This window comes from Neolamprologus multifasciatus, chromosome 7 (genome assembly GCF_963576455.1).
Source record: "Neolamprologus multifasciatus chromosome 7, fNeoMul1.2, whole genome shotgun sequence".
Classification (NCBI taxonomy): Eukaryota; Metazoa; Chordata; class Actinopteri; order Cichliformes; family Cichlidae; genus Neolamprologus; species Neolamprologus multifasciatus.
Window position 1 is genome coordinate 39,542,023 of NC_140445.1, and position 18,483 is coordinate 39,560,505.

The 18,483-nt window shown below is 43.2% G+C and overlaps 3 long non-coding RNA genes across 3 annotated transcripts in view; all 3 read right to left on the bottom strand.

Moving 5' to 3' along the window:
- LOC146514855 (uncharacterized) overlaps positions 1 to 18,483 on the bottom strand; it is a 133,847-nt gene that overhangs the window by 22,613 nt on the left and 92,751 nt on the right. The window lies entirely within an intron of this gene.
- On the bottom strand, positions 379 to 4,906 carry LOC146514857 (uncharacterized). The gene is made up of 3 exons (XR_014875416.1): positions 4,320 to 4,906; positions 3,455 to 3,607; positions 379 to 3,315 (listed from the first exon to the last, which is right to left on the bottom strand). It is a non-coding gene; the product is annotated as an uncharacterized LOC146514857 (long non-coding RNA).
- LOC146514858 (uncharacterized) lies at positions 10,442 to 13,207 on the bottom strand. Its single transcript, XR_014875419.1, has 2 exons — positions 12,089 to 13,207; positions 10,442 to 11,957 (listed from the first exon to the last, which is right to left on the bottom strand). It is a non-coding gene; the product is annotated as an uncharacterized LOC146514858 (long non-coding RNA).

Consider the following 18,483-nt stretch of genomic DNA (forward strand, 5'->3'; position numbering starts at 1 on the left):
TGTGAGCCACATGAAGAATGTCTTCAGCTCTTCTGTTATGCTTGGAGAGGACTTCACAAAGGGAAGACAGATTTATAATCACCAGCCTTCAGTCTGTCATGAATGCGCACTTCAGGCTCTTCAGACTCATTTTCCACACACTCCGTCTCCCTGAGGCTCAGAGGACATCATCACATGTGGGGATGTACAGTATTTACACTCAGATGTGGCCTCGGCATACGGCTGCTGGTACATTAGGAACTCAGCGTGCTGCTCGTGTTCTGGCACAAACTCCCTGGCACGGTTTCAACTTCACTTAGAAACGACGGTGAAGGAAGTGTCGTACTCGTGTTTCCTGCTGCACATGCACAAGGTTTAGTCAGTTATAGGACCCCAACAGCTTGCAGTCATCTCTCAGTCTTCAGATACTGTAGGAGCTAAAAATACGCTGTTTAATTTAAGAGTTTCTGTTCAACGTAGGCATGATTTATACTGTGATCACTAACAGTGCTGTATTAGGGCCGCGATGAGTAAGAAATAAATAACAGAGCCTGCAATCACCAAGATTATAAAGTCAGATATTTACTAGAAAAAAAAAACAGTTTTTCAGACTGCGGGTTTTCAGACTGAGTGCAGACAGTGTGACAAAACATTTCAGGTTGCTTCAGTTAAACTTATTTAATAAGGAGCAGGATTTTAAATTGTCGATTTAACAGGAAGCCAATGAAGGGAAGCCAATATTCGCTCTAATAGGATATGATGGTCAACAGTATCGAATGCTGCACTGAGGTCTAGCAGGACAAGCACAGAGATGAGTCCACTGTCAGAGGCCATAAGAAGATCATTTGTAACTTTCACTAAAGCTGTTTCTGTGCTGTGATGCCAGCTTGAAGGGTGCAGAGACGATTATTAGAGACAGGTTGATCATATTTATGATCAGTTAATATCATCATAATTTGGGGCTTTTCCAGCTCATTACTGGAACCAGCAGCAAGATCACATTGAGCTTGTTTTCATGGAGACTTTCAGTACTTTTAAATATTGATGCCATGATTCTGCTGTGCTTCATATTCACACTCTGTCTGCTGTAATTCTGTTAAACCAGCAAAGATAATGTGTCGGTGGCATTATTCACTTTCTAACCAATCTCCAAACAACATTCTCCTGCATTTTAGCATGAGTTTGGAATCACAGCATCACTTCAGGCTCTTTAAATATCTCCTACCTGTGGATACCGAAGCTCTTTTTTAAAGTTTAAACTTCTGTGGTGAGACAGCTGAACAGTAATCCTGATGCTTCTCCCTGATCTGCTAAAAAACTCTGCATCGACCTCTAACTGCTGATACATTTGCCTGCCTAACTCCACCTGCTCTGACAGGATCTGTAGAGATCATCGTGGCAGCTGAGGTGATGTTAAAGCACAGGCTTCAGCCCTGGCTCCACATGGACACAGCGGGCTGGGGGTCTGATGCCTGCAGACAGCAGCTTGATGCAGAGGAAAGAAGACGAAGAGGATTGAATAACATTTTTTTTTTAAATCAGGTAACTCAGTGTTCTGACTAAAGTAATCACAGAAATGACACGTTTCACTCGGGTGTTTTATTTTTGTTCAGGAGCTGTTGACGTGGCATGCTGATGCAAATGCAGACGCTCATCTTCAACCGAGTGCACCTCGCATACCCTGACACTGCAGCTGAAATGTGATTTCATCCACAAAAAAGAGACTGAAGCTGCCTGATGGAGCATGTTCGGGAGGCTGTATGTTATGGATGGGTCTTACTTTGCACTGACAATAAAGTTACACTGAATACAAAATCAGACTCACTCAGGAAAACCTTATTAAGACTGACTATGTCAAGCATCACAGCAGCAACAGAAAACAGAAAACTTTAATATGGAATCCAAATCAAACCGTATAAATCATAAATGATCTTCATGCGTTCTCCAAAAATACCCAACCTTGAAAACGCCATGAGATTCATTATAAACAAGTAACAACCATAATAAATCAAAATGAATTATCAGTCTCTATGGGAAAGAGTGTGTTACCTCTCAGTTACAGCACTGACAAGTCACATAGAGTAAATCCCAGCAGCCAAGCAGTTTAAATTCTGCATCCACAGTGTGTATGTGAGCCTCACTCAGACACAAGTACCTGCTAATCATCAATATCTAATTAAAATAATCAAATTTCACTCAGCAAAGCTGGAGCTCCACCTTATTGGACAATCTGTTAGAACAGTAACCTCACAGCAGCCATATTACTGGTCAAATGATGTCATTAAAAATGCTTCAAAAGTCTCCAACAACACACACAGTTCAGAGGTCCAGTGCAGGTGAAGCTAGCACCTGCAGCTGCTTGGACACCATCCACCTCTCAGTCAAAGAGGCCACGCCCTTAATAATGTAAACATTAATCCAGATGATTTTTAAAAACATCCTCCTGCACAGGTGTTGATGATGAAGAAGGAAATTTCTGCTGTAAAGTTATAACATGGGAGTCTATGGGGACTGACTCACAGCTGCCTCTGCTGGACATCAGAGGAACTGCAGAGTTTTGAAGTTTCAGTGCTATGCTTAAACACTAACTGAGGTAACGGGTAACAGCATTCTCTCTAATGTCCAGCAGGGAGTGGCTCCTCTGGTTGTAACAGGTCTGATTGTATAGACTTGTTATGAGAAAATGGGCCTCCCGTTCAACTGATCTGAGCTCAAAAAACTCTTTCGTGATGAGTTTGTGGTCTCAGTCACTGGTTCCTGGTCTGATTGTATAAAACATGAAATTATTAATTATTAAAGTAATAAAGTCACAGGAAATGGGGATGTTGAGCTGGGGCGGAGCTATAGTGTGACTGAAGTGATGAGCACCTCCCTCAGTCTCAGGCATGTCCACCGCTCACTCCTCACAGAAAAAATTGCTCAAGGTTTCAGAGCAGGACGAATCACTGGGTGACGTTCCGGTGGCCACATGTGCAAGTTCAGCAGGAATGTGTAGAAATCTGTCTGCTGTCCAAAGGCAGGACTACACTGTAAATCCACATCTCCTAACAGCACTGTGTCTTCCGGCAGTGATGTTGCAGCCGTTTTCTGACTTTACTCTCATTAAATCACATGGAAACGACACCAGGCTGCTAAAAAGTCACCTGACAAACCTCTGCACTGCCTCACAGGTGTGTGTGAAAGCTGAAAAGTCTTCCAGGAGGAGAGCACTGTGCTCTGCATGCAGGCAGAAGCATAGTGACCTGTGGATGAGTGTGTGCACACACACTGAGCCCGTGATGGCTGAACAGCTGAGCTTATTGAACAGTTTATGCTGACCATCTGCAGCGCAGCACCCTGGGAAATTAAATGAGCAAACACTGTTAATTAGAGGAAGACAAGTACACAGACTTGTCTGTGCTTCCTGCCATCTTCCATTGTGGAAAACACAGAAGAAGACAACACACTCATGTGATAACTGCTGCAGGATCCTTACATCATGAAGAGCGAGTCAGAGACAGGACTCCATGTCGTTAGGTGAAAGTGGAAGATGGTAGGAAGGTTTTGGCTGGTTCAGGTTATCCATTTACTCTCTGAGCTGCACATCTCACAGACAAATCACTGCAGGCTGTGTTGGAAAGGCTCCATACTCTGGATAGATAAACAGTCAGGCCTGAAACTGAGAGTACATCACATGCATGTGACCAGCTAACGGCCAGCTTTCCCGTATGTGTCCAGTTTATCCAGAAACACGCCCACTTTGAAATATGCTCCATGTTTTAGAAATGTAAATACCCACAGGCAGTCACTTATGTCTACCTGCACACACTCACAATTTCTGTAATATTAAAAAGGTTCACTCTTCAGTTACAGATTGTGTTTGAGGTGGAAATATATCTGTCCCATGAACCTTGATATAAAGGTGGAGGTCAGCTCCCAGCTCAGCAAGGGTAGAGGGAAGGGAAGGTGGAGGTTGTAGGGATTGGTGAGGATGTTTAATGTCAAACACAGGAAAAGGAATCAAGAGATGACTTCGAAGCAGTGGAGAGAAACTGCAGGGACAGCAGGACCTGAGAGAGCGCCGAGCTAACAGAAATCAGCCAAATCCAGAGCAGCAGCACCCCGCAGCTGATGTGAATCAACACAACAGCTTGTGTGTATGCACGAGTGCATTTGGATGTGTGTGTACACCAGGCTCAACCCCAGGCAGGAACCAGCACCTCAAGCACAGGATTAACCCTGCCTGCTACCTGAGCTCAGCCTTACAGGCGGCTTCAGCACACTGGGTGCCCTAACCGTCCGCTGCTGAATTTACAAACTAAAACTAGACTTTCACAGAGTCAAAGCTGAGGATTACTCACACTCAGCCGGGCTTAAACAGGGCCTCTCTCAGGTGGATCCACCAACAAGTGGACTACACTGGGCTCCTAACGAATCAGCAGCAGGTGCAGCCAGGAGGCAGAGTTTCACAGGGCCAATCACAGCAGAATCTACATTTAACCCAAAACACTGGCAGTCAGCACATGGAGGGGAAAACAGGCATGTCTGAAGCAGAGGAGAAGATCCAGTTCACTATCCTTAAATTTGAAAAACAGGACACTGTGCTTTCTGTATGCCTGATATCGGCCTGAATTACTGCTGATTAACTCACTCATGTTTGACGAGTTTTCGAGCCTACACGACTTACTCTTCATGTTGGAAATGAGAAATAAACCAGCCCACTCTCCCACTTTTGAAATAAGGAGTAAGCAAGTACCAACATCTAATCTAAGTGCTGGAACCACAGACGGTATAAAAGGTGGATGTAGCTACATCACCTGCTGGTGAGATGAGCTGTCGCCATTTTGATGACAAAGAAATGGATGTGATGAGGAACAGAGGGTCTGACTGAAACTGCACGCTCATTGGCTAATGACTTATGGCGGATGATGAGTGAATGATTTCATACTACAGATAATCCTCCACTTTGAAATATGGTATGCCTAAGACTTAAAAAAAAAAATCTAGTTATATATTCAGTATGGCACAAAACAAAAAACTGTAAGTAAGGCCGGTACCAGAAGAGCAACACTGAGCAAGAGACACTTCCATTTAAAAATACACATCTGGAAAAGATAATATGGCAAATTTTCTGGAATGTGCTATTTCATATCTTTTTAAGAGGTTATAATGGCAAATGGGAACCAGCTAGTTACACGGGCCTAGAGACCACATGGTAATCAATGGGTAACCACTAATTGCTAGGTAAAAAGCATGAATTCAACAACCAGTTGATGAGTGGTTTATGAGGATGCTGCCACTCTTTAGTGTGGAATTCATTGGAAAGAGGTAAACAGTGCTGCACTGAAACTTTGCAGTTGCTTTGGTTGCTAGCAGGTTGCAACAGTTACCTTTAATTTGCATGGAAGAGGCCATCTTTTCTAAATTCTTCCAAACTTTTCTCTGATTGGCAGTAACTGAAGACACAACCTGGAAATGAAGATAGTTTGCCTTCAAAATATAAGTTGTGCCTTTTTACTGCAACCAACAACGTTTTAGTTTGAAGGTAAAAATTCTCAATTTTTTCAAGTCTCATGATCCCTCTGGGAGTAAATTAGAGGACAGTGTGACTGAGGCCGTAACCTAATCTCTGTAAGCTCCAACCACACGACACTCATTCCATCATGACTTTATCTGGTTTTACAAGCAGAGGCACAGGCCATCAGGACATTTATGTCTCTGACACATGCCTGTACTTTCACCAGATAATCTGAATTACTTCTTTTAGACAAATATACTGGGGTATCATCTGCATAGCAACGAAATCTACATCAGTCAGTTATGTCGTTTATGATCACTCCCTAATTAACCAGAGAAATCAGCACCGACCCAAAGTGCACTGAGAACCGCACTAACCACAGAGCAGCTGGAAGGAAGACAAACCTTCAGCCATAGTACTAGCTACAGTATCAGCCAGCACACCACTAAGCAAGCTCATGAAAAGATGGATTTAATGTGTTTATGGAAATGATTTCATTCACTAAATAACTCCAATCCTGATGAAAATTATTGTCCGTCTCCATTTCCTCACACTTTTCCTCCACACTGCCCTAAATGCTGATGCCTTTATCAGAAAATAGATTCCCTGGCCCGACATATTGAATGCAAATGGTGCAGAAGTAAGTTAGATGACCATCGAATGAGGTTTGGACCAACAGCCCCATTTCTATGACTTCAACATGCGAGCAGATAGACTGGCTCCATTACAGCATTTTGCCAGGTCACATATCATTTTATGACTTTTTATTTTGTTCATCTTCTTCTCCATAATGTAGAAATACCCTGTGACACTGCTCCCTGTGCAGATGATGACATGACCATCCATCCTGACCAATCATGCTGGCACCACTGTGACATCTCATTCCCACATAAGGAAATTCTTCCTGGTGCCTTTTTAAACTCTGTGCTGCTGTCAGCCTTCTGCTTGAGTCACACCCACCCCAACTCATTTTAAACACAAAGAATCACATGAAGCCAAGATGTGTGTTATTGTGAGTTAGTCTCTCAGTGCTGCTACTATGTATGGGAGGAGGTCACATATGTGAGGAGGTCACAGGTACTTCTTCCACAGCAAGTTTGACTGCTTTAGCAAAGAGACAGTTCCATGAATTTCCACTAGCAGGATAAAACTGGATGTTTGTTAAAGTGGCCGCAATAAAGTGGTCAGATTTGGAGTTAGCACATCCTTTTCACTTTTAGGTAAAAAGACTGTACTAGGTTTAGGTGCGTGAACTACAACACTCCGGGAAATACATCAGCTGCTACGGTTAGATTTTCATCCAAATCAGGCACAATGTTTGAGAGACTTTTAATCTATTCATTCTACAGCTGGTGCTATGGAACAGCTGGAGGAGAAATGGTGTCATTTAAAGGATAATTCTGCTTTATTTGAGCCTGCTGTACTTCCTCATGGATCATACTCTACACACACCACTTACAGGTAGGTGGACTCATGGCCAGGTAAAATACTTGAAATTGGTAAGTGAGTGCATACTGAGTCCCATTTAATGGCCTAAGACTGTTCATTAAACCATATAAAGTCTACAGCATGACACCTAAGACTGTGATTAGTAGTGAGGATGAAAACAAAGTTTAAAGGGGTGAAAATGTGTGAATCAAACTGCAAATAATCATCGGTATGACACCAGCCAAAGAAACAGGAACAAGACAAACCAAGCAAACCAAGATCCCCCCCATGCCAGTAAGTAAGTTACCTGCCAGGAGTCAGCTGACTCTGAAACCCAACTATTTCTCAGGTCTGATCCTGCCCAGTCATCCATCCCAAACTCCAGACCAACAACTGAAGGTGGCACAGGTCTCACAGCCGTGCCCCCCCCACCCCACACACCCTGCAGTCTATGACCTGTGAGCTTATTCAAAGCTCAAGACTCACCTTTACAAACATTTATGAGGTCCTGATGTCATCACTGCAGGTGCTTTTACAGCTACATTTACAGGTATGAATAGAGGCATTTTGCTTTTGTAAACCCCCCTTTTTTGCAAGTTCATTAGAGTTTCTTCTTTCTGCACCTTTTATCGCTTTGATCTGTGTGGAAGTTATTTTTATTTTATATATTTCAACCCAAACAAACTCAGTAATTATTAATGTGAAGTGCTGTGCTGCGTGACATTGTCTACAACCATCATCAGAAGAAAGAAGCTGTGCAGATATGATTACAGGTCTGCCACTCAAATTGAAAAACACTGAAACAAAAGACTCACATGTGGCGCATCCTGCGGGCATGGACCTCTGGCTCTACTTTAACCACAGCACGACCAAACGGTGCTGATAAATTATGAAACTGAATTCATCCCCAGGAGAGAGCTCAGTCCATGAGCTTAACCTCTTAACATCCTCAGGGGCAGGAACAAGGTTAGGCTGCACTGTAGCTGCATGCTAAATAAAGAAGCTTGGTCCTGGTGTCCTACTTGAACTCTCACTTTCCATCTCTTTCTACCTGCTTAGGTTAGCACTGCACACAGGAACAGATGTGAACCAGGCGAGAGTCGAGAGGTTAGTAGTGAATAATTTTACAAACACTGAACTGAAATTCTTTGATTTAATTTTCATTCCTTGAAAACTTTGAAAGAAGTTCTGCTTGGTGATGATCTGACCTGAAACCACGACTGAAAACTTTTAATGTGCACAGCAGGAAGCAGAAATTGAAATAGCACTGTTTCTTCTCCAGTCTCCGCACTAAACTGTGAGCTGAATGAAGTAAAATAGCAGAGTGTAAGCTGTTATTAGTCTGCTTTTTCAGGCTTTCTGAAGTGAACTGAAGGTCAGCTGTACCGCTTTTTGTTTGGATCCTCTCTTTGTTCCCTCTTGGATGACACCAAGCATTCATGCAGCCTTTCGCAGTTTTACACCAGATTTCAGAGTGTAAGGTGTGTGTGTGTGTGTGTGTGTGTGTGTGTAATATGTTCCTGCTCAGCAGAAAAATGGCTGAGAGATGAATGTTGCCTCTGACCTGATCTGAGTTTCTGTGGACTAATACCCGAATGGCTAATACACACAATCTGTTCACACAGGCACTTTCCTCACACACACACACACACACACACACACACACACACACACACACACACACACACACAGAGGCAGGTTATTTATACAAGACACACACTTATATGTTTCCAACAGCAGATGCTCGAGCAGTCAGCTGTCAGATCGGTGTGATGTATAGTTGCTGCATTCAGCCTGCGAGCTGCTGTTCATGGTGACGCCGTGACGGTTTGCAGACATGCTATGGAGGTCAGTGGATCGCTTTCAGTGTCAGTGAGTCTGGAAGTGTATCACACCATTGGTTGGTTACTGTCTCCATTAAAAACAAATGTATTACGAGCTAATTAAGAGCAGTGGCTCGGATTCACGGGGAGGCATTAGTGTGAGTGGGCATCAGTCAGAAATGATGCCTGAAGGTGACCGTGCCCATAAAAAAAAATGGGCGGTGCTCCAGTGATGTCACCCACTGGTTTTTGTGGTCTGGTACTGAAGACCTTCAGAGTGGCTGAGCCTGTAAACTCAGTGTTTACTGAGGTTCTTGCAGAGCGCCATTTCCCCACAGGCTTGTTTAGGACAGGAAGTCTGCGGCCACAGCTATCGCCCCCTGGTGGCCTATAAAAATATTTAAGTTTAAGGCAAATCCACACTGGCTTAATTTTTCAGACCCTGCATCTACGTGGATCTTTTCTGCCACCTGTGGTCATGCACTAACTACCAGGAGGGACTCAGAGACTGAACTGCACTCAGAAACACTACTGTCTAAGAGCATCGGTGCACGGTCCGAGCACAGCGTGGAGGAAGGTATGAGCAAAAAGTGCGCCAAACAGTAGTAGCTTTAATTACGCCACAGACAACAATGATGCGTTCACTGTCAGCTTGGCTCTCTCACGCTCATCCTCTCCTCATGTTCAGGTTAACACTTGTAGTAAGAAAACTTTTAGTGTCTTTAACTTTTCCCTTTACTTGTCTGTGTGAGGAGGGGAACTCACGTGACAGAAAGGAAAGGAGCTCGACCACAGCGTAAGCAGCAGCAAAGACTCTCACACTGAGCTGAAACTAACAGAAATAAATTAGGTGAATAATGTAAATACTTTTGCATTGGATGTTTCTTGCTCTTTTTCTCCTTCTGCTTTCCAAGTGAATTTAAGATGAGTCTATGATTAAAATCACATCTCCAAAGACGATCCTGCAGACACACTTCCTCTGAATGCAACACCTGCTCCACAGAGTTTGTGACGCCCAGCAGTACAAACATGTTCACTGTTGTTCTGTTTCTGGTGACATTTTTCTTTCTTTTTGTTTCCCTTTCTTTGCGACAGGAGGACTTCGGCTGTGTTGTGTGTAATGAAATGGTGACCTTTTGATAGCGCACGTATAATTGGCCAAATCAGCAGAGCTTTCTCATGCTCTACAAAACACAATTCATTTGGGTTTACTATCAGTGATTATACACACACAGTCCTTTATGTACACACACACACACACACACACACACACACACTTATATATTTGCCAACAGAGGACTGTAGGGCATCAGTCCCCAAATGGGGACCACGCTTTCTTATTTTGAAAAAACAAAATGAATTTAAAAGAACAGAAATTCTCATGTTTACTAAATCTAGTTCTGTTTTTCTTTGAATCTAAAAATGATTAAAGCAGCTGTGTGAAATGTCCGTCTCCCCCTTCTGGCAGCAATAGAAATTACACAAGCACAGTCAGTTCATGGTGGCACATTTCACATGTTCAAATCTGTTTCTTTACACAGTTATCCGGCCTCCAACTTATTTATTTTTCAAACTCATTACTAACTTCCACCAATAATCCATCAGCCAATAATGGCAAAATAATGGCACACCGTCATTACTCGCCGACTTCCAGTATATTTGTACCAGTGCATCAGTGCAGGAAGGCCTGCACATATACCCCATTTAAAATTTCAGTGTGCTGCAAATTAAAGAAATAATTTCATTGTACAACTCATAGTTTTTGGCTTCACATCCAGCTGGAGGGCTGAGAGGTTTTCCTCCACTGCTTGATGTTTTATTATGAGGTTAAATTTATTGAACAACAGTTGTCTCTGTCATTTTGTAGTAAAATCGCAGGTCGTGCAGAAACTATGTCCCTATTTGCGGAGGAATTTCTAGTAGCTGATCCATGATTGTGACTCATATAGTTAATCTTTGTATTTTTATAGATTGCATCAAACTCCATCTTACTGCTCTCTTGGTGCACCAAAGTTGCTTTAAAAAGTTCAGATAATGTTGTTCCTGCTTTGATCTCCAGCCACTGTTTGCCCTCCTCTCAGTGTAGCATGAACAACCTCTGGACTGTTGCTGGCTAAGCTAATGCTGAATATGCAGCAATCACAATAAAGTATATGGCCTTCACGCTGCAACATGATCAACCCCTGTAAATTAAATAGATACATATAATGTATTACCCTTTGTACATGATTACATTTTGAATCTGTGGGATTCGCCACAGCTGAATGTAATATGCTGCTGAACTAGAGCTCTGACAGGGTCGATATCAACATGATATCTGCTGAAAAATCTACCAAAGGTGATCTCATGCAAGAGTTCCCAGAATATTACTGAAACCAGCCGGACATAAATGTTCATATCCAAAAACTTCAATGATAAAGAGGAAATTAGAGTGTAAATCGCCCCTCGTCACTGCCTGAATGCTGGCGCTGCCGTTTGGTATTAGACTGCATAACACAGGTGTGCAAGTGATGATGCTGATGTGTTACTGGATAATTTCAGCTCTACATGTTAATAGTGGGGGTTTCCTGATCCCTGTGCTCATTCTTGGAGGTTTAATGGTGAAAATGCCTAAGAATATGAAGACACTGAATTTGTGCTTCCTCTCACTGCACTGTTAATTTACGTTTCCGTCTCGGAACTTCCAAAGGCATCGGTGTGATCCACTTAAACAGCAGCAGGGAAAATGCTTATGTCTACTTCCACCATGAACATCCACCCACTCCGCAGCAAGATAAGTCTGATCAGAGTCCATGTTCATCTCACACAGAGCCCTGCTGGGAGTAATCACATTATACACCTGCACAACCACCAAGAAAAGGTTAAAGAGGGGAGAGTAAAAGTTAATGCTATATTGATCTGGAACAACAGTGGGAGTGGGAGGGAGGAAGAGAAAGGAAAGGGAGGACAGAAGGAATCTAAATTTAAGAGAAGAGAAGGAGTGAGTTAAAAGAGGTGACGCTTCAGAAGCTGAAGGTAAAATAACGAGTTGGCTGCAGACTTAAAGTATTTATAGATCACCTGAGGAGGAAGAGCTGCTGAATGCATAGCAACAAAGAGTCCAAAGAAATCCCAACGTCAGAACTCCGAGATCGGAGCACCGGCTTTCTCTTCATACACCAACGAGTTTCCAGCCTTATGTTGTCTTACTTGAGCCAGATGGAATTGGTGAGGTTTCTGGTATCTAGTGTCTGTCCAAATAATGCACATTTATAAATTAGGAACATTCTATGAAGATAAATATTAATAGATGTGAAAACATCTGGAAAAGCGAAGTGAAGCTGTTTTGGAGGAAGGTTCAGAGGAGGTTGGAGATTATTACCATCATAGGCTCATCTGGTCAGGATGAGAATGAACAGTCAGCAATCACTTGCAGGTTTTTCCATTTTATTGAATAATGAGCAAAAGGAAAGACACACATGGACTGCCATCTCTGAAAGGAAATAAAGTATGATTTAAGTAACTCAGTAACTCAAAATAATACATGAACTCAGGAGACTCAAACAGAAACTCACCTCAGCTGCCGCCCCATGTGTGAAGAAAGAGTGAGCTGTAGGTGAGTGCAGTCCTTATATAACGAGTGACAGGTGAGTGCACTTAAGGGCAAGCACCACACCCAATCAAAGGTGAGGAAGAGAAACAAGGTGCATATGTTGAAGTGAGTGTGCTAAAAGGTGAGCCTTCACAACAGAAGCGATCATTGAGGTCACAGATCAACTGAACACAGACGTCATAGTTTTTAAAAGTAGCTTTGCATGAATCAAACTTAAAAATCATTTTATATGCAGTTGGTGCTCACAGCAGCACCCCCTGCTGTTGTGGAGGGCAAATTTAACATGTTAGAGAAAATGATGGGCAGTTTGTAAAAATTACATTTCCAAAGCAAGAAACGTTATTATTATTATTATTGTTATGACGTGATGATAGCGTTCAACGCTGTGGTAGCCAGTGAGTCGCACGGAGTTTGTAACAACCATGTTCTGATTATTATGTCGGGGAGGTCAAACACGGGATTCAAACCAACCCCGTGGATGTTCATTTTTCTGATCATTTTCACAGTTTTACAACATTGTCACTAACAGACTCACTCACAGTAAAGTACTACCCCAGCGTTTAAAACTGAGGGTCCACTAGAAAACAGGAAAGTTCCTTTCAGTGTGAACCATCAAATATCAGAACTTCATGTTTTTAAGTATGTCCACAGTAAAAAAGGATTTTCTGCAGATTAACAGAAAATTTCTCATTTAATTATGGGACAAAAAGCAAATAATGAGCTGCCAGTGTAATTTTACTGATTTATTTCTGAAAGCATGGTTAAGCTATGCTGACTGCTTTCTTTGTTTTACTAAAGCAGAATTTAATGTGATAATGTAATGCAGTGTAATGTTGAAATTACTTAAGACATTTTTGGGTGTTAATCACTTTAATGAAAGTGAAATTTTCAGAATGTAAACTGGTTCATAAATCAACCAACTGAATTATTTTATAGGTAAAATTTTGCAGGCAGTTGTTTACTGGTCCTGCTCCCTGAGAACCGCCCCGAACCTTATGCCTGCCCTGGTGGGTAGTGGGCCACATGTGGCAGAATGATATTATTTTGGGGAGGCAGCACTTTAAAAAGCCCCACAGATTAAGGTCTGGCTACCAGACGTTCCCTACGTGGCACAGTTGCCCCAGACAACGACGCTACAGTCACCAGGACCAGCGGATTGGTAAGGAGTCAGCAGTAACAGACTCGAGAAATTAAGGAAGCACTGAGCTGGAAGTCAGACTCGTTCCAGCCCTCACCTATCGTCATAAGTTCTGCCTTATGGTCATAAGACTGAAAGAGTCAGGTCAGGAATATTAGGTTTGAATGAGTTTCCTCCACAGGATAGCTGGGTTTATACTTTCAGAGAGATCTCAGCTGAGTTTGTGACAGTTGAGGTGGTTAAGGTAAGGTTTTCTCAGGTATGCCAACGAGGAGGAAACCTCAGGGCAGACCTATATCTCATCCTGCCTGGGAATGCCTCCGGATCCCCCACGAGGAAGGAGGCAAAATGTGTAGAATACCACATTTTTCCTGCTGCTACTGCAACCCACCTTTGGAGAAGTGGAAGATGATGGATGGATGGATGAATAAACGAATGGCTGGATGTGATTTACTGGTTTAGCCCATTTATAATCAAACACTTGCATTTGACTCAGACATCCATGATTCAGATGAACACTCCCCTCTTCTCCTTTTCTTGCCTCCTCTCCTGTCCTCACCTGCTCTCTCTTGTTTTAGAAGCATTTTGTTTATAACTCTCCTTTAGCACCCCCCTCTCCTCCCCACTCCTCCCCGCTCCCTCTCACCCCTCCAGCTCTGTTTCTTAGCTGATGGAGGAATTCAGGCTTCAAAAGAACACTGACCTTTTTCTTCTGCAGCACACACAGCTGTAAAGTCACACACATCGATGTGCAGAGCGCCGCATAGCGCAGCTCTCACACTAATAGGTTGTCAACACACACTCCAAACATTCACACACACCCTTGGTTTATTAAGATGCACAAACACACGAGGTAATGAAATTCAACCTGATGAAAACAGCCAGCGTTACCATGGAGAGAGTAGAGACGTTTTCCTCCGATGAAATGAGGGAAGGGACAAATCCTGAGGGAGAGGAGCGGAGGGGGCTAACAAATCTGCAGGCTGCAGATAAACACAGAGGTGAAGAAGAGCAGAGAATAAGGGAGTGGGAGAGGTGTCTATAGGAGGACAGAGTGAAAAGCTGAGCTGCCGGATTTACAGGCTCTGATCAGACTTTGACCTGAAGCACGAGTTGTTAAACCCTGAACACCACAGCACTTGTGAGGAGGAGGAGGGCGAGGAGGAGGATGAGGAGGACTGGACACAGCCAAAACTAAATCCAGAGTGTAAAACCGGAAAGCTGGACAGACTTAAAACAAATCCCCTAACAAAGACTCTGATCCGAGCCCGGTCCTAAAATCCTAAATCCTGATACACGAGACAATAATCCAGCAAAAATCTATGAACTTCATCTATGAACTGTAATTGGACAATAAGCGATGAAGTTTAACAGCTTTTAGGAGCCTCTCATTTGTGTTTCTGAGCCCATTTGTGGATGCTGATTCACTGAATGTCTTCCGAAAACACACATTCTCACACTTTACATCACAAAAGTGGTTGTCTTTCATTTATGGAAGGGCCACAGTGTTTCTCCCTCCCATCTCACTGATGACCTTCATCAGTGCATTAAGTCTCCTGGCAGGTTGGTCAGGGACCGGGTTTGAAAGCCTGAGCAGCACATATCAGGAATACAGTGGCTCAAAATCTGGATGTGGCTGTGACTTTTTTTTCCATGCATGGTAATCATCTCAAGTTTCATGCTCCTTTTAAATTCCAAAAGGCTTTCATGGCTCGAACCCGTCCTTCTTCCTGTGCCATCATGCTTTAGTCCATCTAAACAGGCAGCATGGTGCTTTCATCAGGCTGCCTCTCCCAATGTTCTCAGCTCTGTTCATCACTGTTTGTTCTTGTCATTGTCAATGTGGATTCTAGTCTGTCTCATTTCGTTTTAGTTTTGTTTTTGTTCAGGCTTGCTCAGTTTTTAATTGTAGTAATATTTTTCATTTATGGTTTCTTCCCTGAGTTTCAGTCATCTCTGTATTCACCGTGTCCTGTTTTGGAATCTCCATCACCTTCTCCATCATTAGATGTTCACATGTTTAGTCAATAGAGTTTAGTTAATAAAGGTTCATTTTTGGTTAATTTCATGAGTCTGCAGTCGGGTGCAGAAATCTACATGATCCATAAATCAGCAGAATTCCTGCACCAAGCTTGTCATGCCTCTCATTTTCTGAAAAGCATATTCGATGTATACGTTTGTTCAAATTTTGAAACGTTTTGCATGTGGCAGTAATTCTTTTTCCATGTATAGTAATCATCCCAAGTTAGAAGTTCCTTTTAAGTTCCAAAAGGGTTTCATGAATCCAGTCTTCCAACCAGGCTGTATTCCAGCCATCATGCTTTCATCCAGCTGACCCGGTCATACTTGTGTGCTGCTGCGCTTTGGTCAGTCCAGTGAGGCAGGTTTCCTGTACCGTCATGCTTTCATCCAACTATCTGGGCTGTACTCCTGCTCCCTCCTGCTGTGGTTAATCTGAACAGGTTGTATTCTTGTGCCTTTATGGATTCATCAGTGGAACCAGGCAGTAATCTTGCCCTGCCATGTTTCAGTTTCTGAGAAACACCAGCAACATGCTTCATGAATAGATTTGCTTGAGAGGGATTTGGATGTGACTTATACCGAGTACAGTAATCATCTGACTTTCAAGTTCCTTTTAAGCTGTAAAAAGGTCAGCTTTCATGTTTCTGACCAGGTCATGCTCCATTATTGTCGTGTTGTCACAGCTCGCAGTTTGTTAAAAGCACCAGAAACATGATGAATACATCTTGTTTGCCTTTAATATATTCCAAGTACCCGACAACTCAGTTTCCTGCTCACTCTGACAACCATCCTCTTGTTTTAATTTAACATGATGCTACTATTATCACTAGGACTGAGCTCAGAATGTGGAAAAAGGCCTGTGAGGTTGAATTTGTCCTCAGTATTACCAAACTGCTACAGCTGACCACACAGGCTTGAAGTCTGTGTTGCTGTGGGATACATTATCAGTCATGACAAATTGAATCAGCTCCTCACACTCTCCTTGAAAGCACAGCACTCCCCACCATGACACACTGATTGATTTGTAACAGGCAGTGACAGACAGTCCAAACCAGCTTTCCTCCAAAGCAAATGGATGCTCTTGTCTTCAAATACAGAGTCCAGCACCTGAGAAGCAAATAAACCCCTGAAAGTGGCACACAGCATTTCTGTTCTCACAGTTTAATCAGGCTTGAAAGGCAGAAACTCGCCTGCTGCTCCAGTTGCCTGTCTGTGTTATTTAAAGTGATTTATCCATTTTAATTGTGCAGTTTGTTAGGCTGAAGCTGACAGTGATTTCCATTTTCAACTGATCTCTCAATTATGTCTCGTATATATATATATATATATATATATATATATATATATATATATATATATATATATATATATATATATATATATATAGCTTAGATAATGTCACTACAGAAAAGAATATAGCCCATATGGTTTTCACTGCCCTATGCATAGCCAAGAAAACAGTCCTCATGAACTGGAAAAATAAAAATAATCTTAATTCTAACCAATATAAAAATTATCTATTAGATTACATTAGTCTCAATACAGCCTCTGCCACCACATCAAATCAATTGCTCTGGGCTCTTTTGATCAGCTCCATCACCTAGTGGGGGTGGGGGTCATAGTTTAGTCCCACCTTCGCTGTTGTAATGGTAAATGGTAAATGGACTGATTCTTATATAGCGCTTTTCTACTCTCTCGGAGTACTCAAAGCGCTCTATACAACATGCCACATTCACCCAATCACACCCATTCTCACAAGCACTTTATCTATACTTAGTGCTATCTAACTACATTCACACACATTCATACTCCGATGGATGCATCGGAGAGCAACTTGGGGTTAGTATCTTGCCCAAGGATACTTGACATGCAGACTGGAGGAGCCAAGGATCGAACCACCAACCTTCCGATCAGTAGGTGACCTGCTCTACCTCCTGAGCTACAGCCACCCGCTGTTGTGATTGGTGTGGGGGTAGGGACAGGCTTAGGGCGTCAGGGGGTTCCCCAGGAGCATCTTCCTTGGGGGGCTCAACCTGGGGTTGCGGTCATGGCCTATTAAGGGCTCTGTTGGGTCTTAGGTGACGGTTTCCTCGTGGCTGCGTGCAGTGGGGCTAGGGGAGGGTCTGCAGAGTATGGGGGTGCCTACTGGGGCCAGCTTCCCTCCCCATCTCCAGCTGCCTCCCTCTTCCCGCTCCACCACAATCACCCACACATGCAGGGCCTTGGGGTAAAGATGTCTCACCAGGGTGCAGGGGAGGCATGAAGACGTGTATGAAGATGTGCGTGTGTCATTCCATTCACTGAGTGTTCAGGAGTCTGGCAGCTTGAGGGAAGAAACTATTCCTCAGTCTGGCAGTGAGGGCCCGGACGCTCTGGTACCTCTTTCCAGAAGGCAGCAGGGTAAAGAGTGTGTGTGAGGGGTGTGTGGGGTCCTCCACAACGCTGGTGGCTTTGCAGATGGAGCGGGTGCTATAAGTGTCCTTAATAGAGGGAAGAGAGGCTCCAATGATCTTCTTAGCTGCTCTCACTGTCCATTGTAGGATATTAAGATCTGATAAGGTGCAGTTACCATACCAGACAGTGATGCAGCTGCTCAGGACACTCTCAATAGTCCCTCTGTAGAATGTGGTGAGAATGGATGGAGGGAGATGGGCTTTTCTCAGCTTCCGCAGGAAGTAGAGACATTGTTGAGACTTCTTAGTTGTGGAGCTGGTGTTGAGGGACCAGGAGAGGTTCTCCGCCAAGTGAACACCAAGGAATTTTGTCCTCTTGACGACCTCCACAGAGGATCCATCAGTCCATTGATGTTAAGTGGACAGTGATCTCTCCGTGCTCTCCTGAAGTCAACCATCATCTCTTTTGCTTTGTCCACATTCAGAGACAGGTTGTTGACTTTACACCAGTCTGTTAGCTGTTGCACCTCCTCTCTGTATGCTGACTTGTCGTTCTTCTTGATGAGACCCACCACAGTCGTGTCATCGGCGAACTTGATGATGTAGTTTGA